This window comes from Odontomachus brunneus, unplaced genomic scaffold (assembly GCF_010583005.1).
Source record: "Odontomachus brunneus isolate Ranch 3 - 2012 unplaced genomic scaffold, Obru_v1 Obru_scaffold_236, whole genome shotgun sequence".
Taxonomy (NCBI): domain Eukaryota; kingdom Metazoa; phylum Arthropoda; class Insecta; order Hymenoptera; family Formicidae; genus Odontomachus; species Odontomachus brunneus.
The window spans coordinates 110,540-118,127 of NW_022639686.1; the positions used below are offsets into that span (position 1 = coordinate 110,540).

Below are 7,588 nucleotides of genomic sequence, written 5' to 3' on the forward strand. Positions count from 1 at the left end.
GGTCTGGGCTATATGGTGGATGTGGCAACACATCCCACCCAAGCTGCAATAAATTTTGCCGAGTGACCAAACTTGTGTGTGGTCTCGCATTGTCGTGGTGAAATACCACACCCTTACGATTGATCAGCTCGGGACGTTTTTGTGCGATGGCATCACTTAATTTCTGTATATCTCACATAGCAAAAATTGATCCTAAGTATGTCTAGTAAATGTATCACGAGGGATTTAGTGATATCCAGAACGCGTCCGTAAAAACCAAAATATATACATAGGATGTACCGAGGACATCTGTATGTCCGCTTTTTGAACGTCTATAAGAAATAATAATTGAATATCAATAGGATGTGCATAGATAACAATATTTGATCCTACTAATATTCTGAGGATATCTTTGCATCTAAAAATTGCTTCTATTTCCCAGGTAACAGACAACGTGAAAATGACATGAATTTTACGTCGTTTATCCTACAAGTTAACCAAATAATGACATCTTTTTGACGGTCCTAAGTTACGGACCAATGACGTCACTTTTTTATATAAAATAACGCAACAATGACGTATGACATTGGTTAAAAAAATATACCTTGCAGAAAAAATTGCAACTAGTAAGCTTATATTGATTTTAAGGGGGGGGGGGGGCATATACATCTAGGAGGCCAAAAAATGGCAATTTCCTGGAATTTTTTTTTGGAAACTGTTGGAGTTACCGAATTGTGTTTTTTTTTTAATTATACATTTTGAAGAAACTTTATAATTTTGGTTTTTAATTGTGGTATTTTTTAAATTAAACATTTAAAAATATACATTTTGAAGAAACTTTATAATTTTTATTAAAAAATTGCGCAAAATATCGGAGATTTGGTGTCGTGAAGAGGCAGCCCTGAAAAAAATCATCCAAAACGGTACTAAGTGTACCTTCGCCAAAAATCAACTGAAACAAAAAATTTTCATGGAATGTTAAAATATATAATAATATCTTTGGCGTATCGTAGCCGATTTCAAAAATATCAATTTTTGACAAAATAGCGGGAGTTTAAATTTCTTTTAGTTTAAATTTAACGTTGCGATTTTTAAGACAAAATCCGTTTGTTCCCTCGCTCCCCCCCCTCCAAACTATGAGTTCTAAAAAAAACCCCTACTATACGCGATAGATAATTATGTGTAGAATAGCCACTATAAAGTTCAAGCAAATCGGTTCAGTGGTTGTCGAGATATTTCTGGTACTAGTTTGAAAAATGTCGTTTCGAAAAAAATGCGTTTGAATATTCGACATATGTTTTTGTTAATAAAACATGAAATTTTTTTAACTTACACAGAGTCGTCAATTCCAGGCCCATAATGCAAACCCTCTGCAGTAGATGCGATGCACATATCGTCTAAATTTTGTTGTCGGCGACGTATTCGCGCTTCTTTCGTCTGTTCCTGCGTGCGTACCTCGGCTTGCGCTATGCGGCGATCATCTTCGCGCGCAGCATATTGGTGTGTGTTCGGTCCGAGAGAAATGCCTATAATGCTCATTATTCGTAATATTGAAGTTATACCATCGTTGAATATGCAAGCAACTATGTATGCAGCAATTTCTACTGTAATAGCACCGCTGTGCATTGTTTTTGAGGCTATTTTCCAAATTATGTTGTTAAAACTTTCATTGCTGTTCTGAGTATAGCCACCAACGCAGCGCTCCAATAATGCGTCTTTACTGAGGTCTTCATAAATCGGTTTAATGGCCTTCAAAACCGATTCCGAAAGTGCAGAATAATCGTGACTAAAATCACGCAATTCCCCTTTAGTTTTTGCTTGCTGCCACTTGCACCACGACTCAGAACCTTCAGGACAATGTTGATGTTGAGGCTGGCTGTCTGTGGAGCTGTAATGATAAAAAGTTGCCCATATCGCTTTCTTCATATCATCTTTTGGTATCTCCGAATAGCTAAGTCATAGTACACGCTCAGCTTGTCTATCAATTTTGCAGTCAATTTGTTTCTGGCGCCGATGCCTGGATTTTTTTTCTTGCATTCTCGAAGACGGCTTTCCATGCGCTTCTGGACGTGTCCCACGTATTCTTTCTTGATAATTTTAGAATTGCCGTAAGGATTTGAATTTATTATTCCCGTATATGTTTTAGAATCGCTATCCTTAATATAATTAATATATTTTACTCCATATTTTTCGACAGATCTCATAAATATTTCCTTCATGGCGTCTACTTCCATCTTGCCTGCCGATCCTTCGTGATTCGCCGAGCAATGTTCTTCGTGTGTAGCTTTCCATTCCTCGTATTTGTTCACTATTTATGTGTTTATTCCAGTAATTGCAAGCAAAGCAAAAACTAGACTTTACAATAAGATCTAAAACTTGTCCTGAAAAGTGTCCAATCACAGCCGTAACGCCATATAACGAGGTAAAACCGCGTTTTCTCCACATACCGTCACCTGAAACCGTCAGTTCTGTGTCATCATTACAAGGATTATCTTTACGTGTTTCTTCCTGTTCTTTCTTGACAGCATTTCTCAACAACAGTTCACAAACACTTGTAACAGCTGTATGAATATTCTTCACTATTATATCGTACGTCGTTTGTTTAACCGGCTGCAGTAAGTCCATTAGTCCACAAAACTTTTCTGCTCCAGTCAAACCAATCCCCAATAAACGCATTGCAAAAAAGAATCGTGCATTTATTTCGTAAGCCGTATTGATGTAAGGACAAGAAGATATCGGAGTCGGCGCGCATTATGAACACAAAACCATTATTTTAAATCCCAGTCCTCGAATGCTTTCTGGTCTGAATTTCATGTCACTTCCGTACGTTTTGCATTTAACACATTCAGATAAAGTAGAAAAAACTGTTACAAAATTTAAAATTCGATATTCAATATTTGATTCTTTAGATACTTCAACATTATGAGTATTTCTCAATTTTTTGCACTGGCATTTATACTTGCTTCCTCTTGTTCTGCTTCATATCTATTTTTAGGTAGCAACCTTTTCCTTTTAATATTTTTCCTAAATTTCCCGGATGTATGATCTTCTCTGGAATCTTTTCTATCCTGCATTTTTTATCCTGTATACTCCGAAACGAATGCTTCGACTCTGACTCTAACTAACAGCTACACAGACGGCAAGATTGATACTGACGAAACTGAGTTTCTATTTGGATGGCCGTTACGTTTCAAATATGCGACTTAAACAGGTTACTGCAAGTAATACAAACCAAAGAACACAATAGACCTAGACACGAAACCGAAAGGACGTGGTCCAATCACAATATCTCAGCGGCGCGCGGCGCGGTACGGCGAGCCAATGTACTATCAGGGCTATAACTTCGTCATTTTTCGGAATTTTGACTTGAAATTTTCACCAGACATTCTCGAAATATTATAAACATTATAAATATGTAATAATAAAAAAATCGATTTTTTGGACCTTCCTAGGTGTATATGCCCCCTTAAATGAAATTTAGCTCTTTTATTAAATTTCTCACTATTTTCACACCTGAAAATTTAGTCAGTACTGGTTGGACGCGAACTCGAGATCTGACACACCTTCAGGTTGCTAATCACCTTGACTACTGCGTTATTTTTTCAACTAATACTGAAGTGTTTTTTATTATTCCCATATGCAGCCGAAGCACTAATTATAATTTTCTTATAATATTATTTAGTACAACCGTAAAAATAAACTTTATATTGTTCTAATTATTTTATATAATAAAAGAGAAATTAAAAGTACAAGCATAAAATATTTATGCAAAATATGTTTACCTAGGTGTTGACATTACAAAACATTACAATTTAAAAAAACATTTAAAGAAACATTTTTAAAACGTTAAAAATAATGAGATAAGTTTTTTCCATTAAAAAGACGTTTTTTCAACGTTTTTTAACGTTTGAAAAAATGATTTTTAATATTTAATAAACGTTTATTTTGACATTTAGAAAATATTTTTTAAATGTTAAATGTTAACATTTAGAAAAACGTTTTTTAAATGTTAAAGTAAATGTTTATTAAATATTAAAAACAAAACATTTTTCCAAACGTTAAAAAACATTATTTTAATGAAAAAAGAGAACTTATCGCATTATTTTTAACGTTTTAAAAATGTCTTTTTAAATGTTTCAAAAAACTTTTTTTTTTAATATTGTTTGCCCATTGAGTAACAAATATAACTAGTAAATAAGTAAAAAATATTATATTATATTTGTAATATTTTTTAAATATTGTAATATTGCTAAAATAATATTTCAAATTAATATTTCAAATAATATTTCAAATTAATCCCTCATAGCATAAGATCTTGAAGAGATAACTTGAAGACTTATGTGGATATTTAGATGTCCTCGGAATATTTTTAGGATGTTCTGAGAACTTTTGCGGGCATTTAGTAATTCTCTGGATGTCCTTGGGACATCTTCTAAATCTTGTGCTATGTTACTGACCAATAGTGGTAACATATTGACGTCAAAATAACGACAGCTTGTCGTCTGGGGACGTTCCTTACACATCTTGGATAAAGTTTGTTGATGATTGCCTTGTGAACATAATTTCTTACTTTACATGTAAATAATGTTAATATATATGTAAATTATCTATGTTAGATATGTGTTAATAAAGGGAATCAATACATTTTATCAATAATGATTAACATTGTTTCGAGTTAAAATAGAACATTCTACAGATGTCCCCATACAGCACAAGTAGATTCAGAGTATGTTCTCAGTATATCACAAACGTAGATAGCGTATATTCTATGAATATTTTAAATACGTACTGTGATATTCTGAGAATATACCGATAATGTTCCTATGTCTTTCACCGATGCCTACTCAGTATATACTGAGAATATTACTTTGTATATTGTCAGTATATCAACAGAATATTTTGAATATATTACTAGAATCTACTAGAAATATCTTTTGGTATATTACGAGTATATTCATGGGGCGGTATTCATAGTCGGATTTTATATTTAAGATCGTCTTAAGTTCATTTTCAGATGCTGTACGGATTATTTTATTGGCTATAGAGTATCTGAAGATGAACTTAAGATGATCTTAAATATAAGATCCGCCTATGAATACCGGCCATAGAATATATATGTATGTATATTCCCATGCAGCACACAAATTTTCAATAGATATTCTAAGAACGTTCTAAGAATATTTAAATATTCTTATATATGGATATATGGTATTTGCTATATGGATTTGGGATATATAAGAGTTTAGGATAAACAAAAATAGATTTTTATTTAAAAACAATAAATAAATGTGGGATTATTTAGTTTTAAAGTTTTAGGTAATATTATTCCACATTTTTTATTCATTTTTATATAAAATATCCACTTTTTGTAAAAAAAATTCTTGTTTCATATATTGCACATATATTTTAATATATAACATATTGCACATAACACATTATATTTAATATATAACAAATTGGAATGTAGTAAGCGATATTGAATTGAACGAGATTGAATTTGAACTGAAACTTGAATGCTTAAAAAAACAATTAAAATATATTCCAGGTTTTTCAATTATTACTTTTGTTTTTCTGCGCGCTCCTTTGCATGAGTTAACTATATTTTTATCAGACCTGAGATTTGATCATCAGTCGCATTTGCATGAGAATGTCTCATCACATCTGAGAAAAACATTAATTTTTAAATATTAATAATTTGTAAATACTATATATTATTAAAACAAATATATTTTAATCTTTCAATCGATGAAAAATGCGAGAACAATGTTTTAATACAATATAAAAAATATATAAATTGTTTAAAAATAGTATTGTTTGTAAAAAAGTTTTCGTTACTTAATTTTATAAGTAAATTGTTTAAAATATATTTGAAAATATATATTTGTATTTGTATAAAAATATTATATCGTAACATAAAGAAGTATTAAGAATTGTAATATTGAATTTAGTTTACTTACGCATAATTATCTTACATAATTGTAAGTCCGAGAAGATCTTTTTTTTGGTTCCGTGCCAACTATATTTCATGGCTAACTCATTTGAAAAAATTTGTCTCATAAGTCGAATGGATGATATTTTGGGTGTATATCAGTTGGACACGGGGCAATTGGACACAGTCCAATCACAAGTCGCTGTTCCAAGGGACCCTACAAATGTCTCTAATCATACGGTGCTGTGATTGGCTGTCCAAATGCACCGTGTCCAAGTGCACCGCTCCCGATATTTTAATATCTTGGCATACAACTCGGGCCAATTGTTTAATCTGAAATATAATTACACTATTAAGGTTTCTATATAATTTCATTATATTATATCATATTATTATTTGAAATATTATGATAATGACAATATGATGACGAATATAATGATATTATAATTATGTCAGTTTTAAACATTATTAACTTAATAATCATATTTAACATTTATCCAATTATCAAATTTAACATTTTTTATTTTTATTTAAATAATAAATACAGATTATAGGAAATGAATGTATCCTAGATATAGATGTAAGCATTGAACATAAGAAATTAAAAACCTTCCAAAAAGCATTCTAATACATATTTAAATATTTCAATTATGGCTGCTAGTCCCACGCTGGAGTCGTGCGTGATGACGTCAGAAGCGAGAAATTGCATGCCAATGTACGACCTGGTATACATGGAAATAAAATAATATACAAAGTGAAACTCGTAATCAATTTAGCACACATTGGTGAAAATGGCTGGATGGTTAGTTTTAAACACAAAATCTATAAATAGTCGAAAATTAGTATAATATGCAATAGATGTTTGTTACCTATCTTTTCTCGATCTTTATTACGTTTATTTTATGGCTATTTATTGATTGCTATTTTTACAAGTGTTCTGAATGGATGACGAATTTCACTTGGTATGTATATTATTTTGTTTCCACATATACCAGGTCGTAAATTAACACAGATTTTCTCGCTTCTGACGTCATTATCAAGATAACTGCAGTGAAGACAGAGCAGCCTTAATTACAAAATATGAACACATATTTATAATATTATTATATGCAGAATACTCAATTTGTACAATATTCGCAAGATTTTATAATTCTTATAATTAGTGAAATAAAATTATATATATGAAGTAATATACAGGGTGAGTCATCTGAATCTATCACCTCCAATAACTCGTTTGTGTGGCCAGGAATCGAAAAAAGTTTCATATAAAAGTTGTAGGGTTTCGAGGGGGAACGAAAATGGCGTACCTTTCAACTTTTGATTTTGACCGAAAGTGGGTTACTTCAACCGGAAGTGGTTTTTTTAAAATGGAAACCCCCCTTTTTGACACCGGAAAATGAAAAAGCGGAAAATTTTACGTTCAGATATAACTTTGGCTGTTTTAAAATTTTCAAGATGGCGGACGAAGATGGCGGACAAAAATTTTAGTCAACCGATTTGCACCAAATTAAGTTTACGAGGGTTTTTGGGGTTGCTGATCACGAATCTAGGGTCAGATTTGCAAAATTCAAAATGGCGGATCCAAGATGGTGGACCAAGATGGCGGACGAAATTTTTAGCCGAAATTAATAGAAATTACTACTCTTAGCACTACCCAGGAACAACGGCGTGGACGTGGTA

General features: G+C 31.8%; 1 protein-coding gene and 1 pseudogene across 5 annotated transcripts in view; one reads left to right on the top strand and one right to left on the bottom strand.

The window, feature by feature from the left end:
• Positions 1 to 7,588, top strand: part of LOC116852580 (modular serine protease-like) — a 356,146-nt gene that overhangs the window by 90,022 nt on the left and 258,536 nt on the right. The gene's annotated exons all lie outside the window — the stretch shown is intronic.
• LOC116852586 lies at positions 5,415 to 6,310 on the bottom strand (annotated as a pseudogene).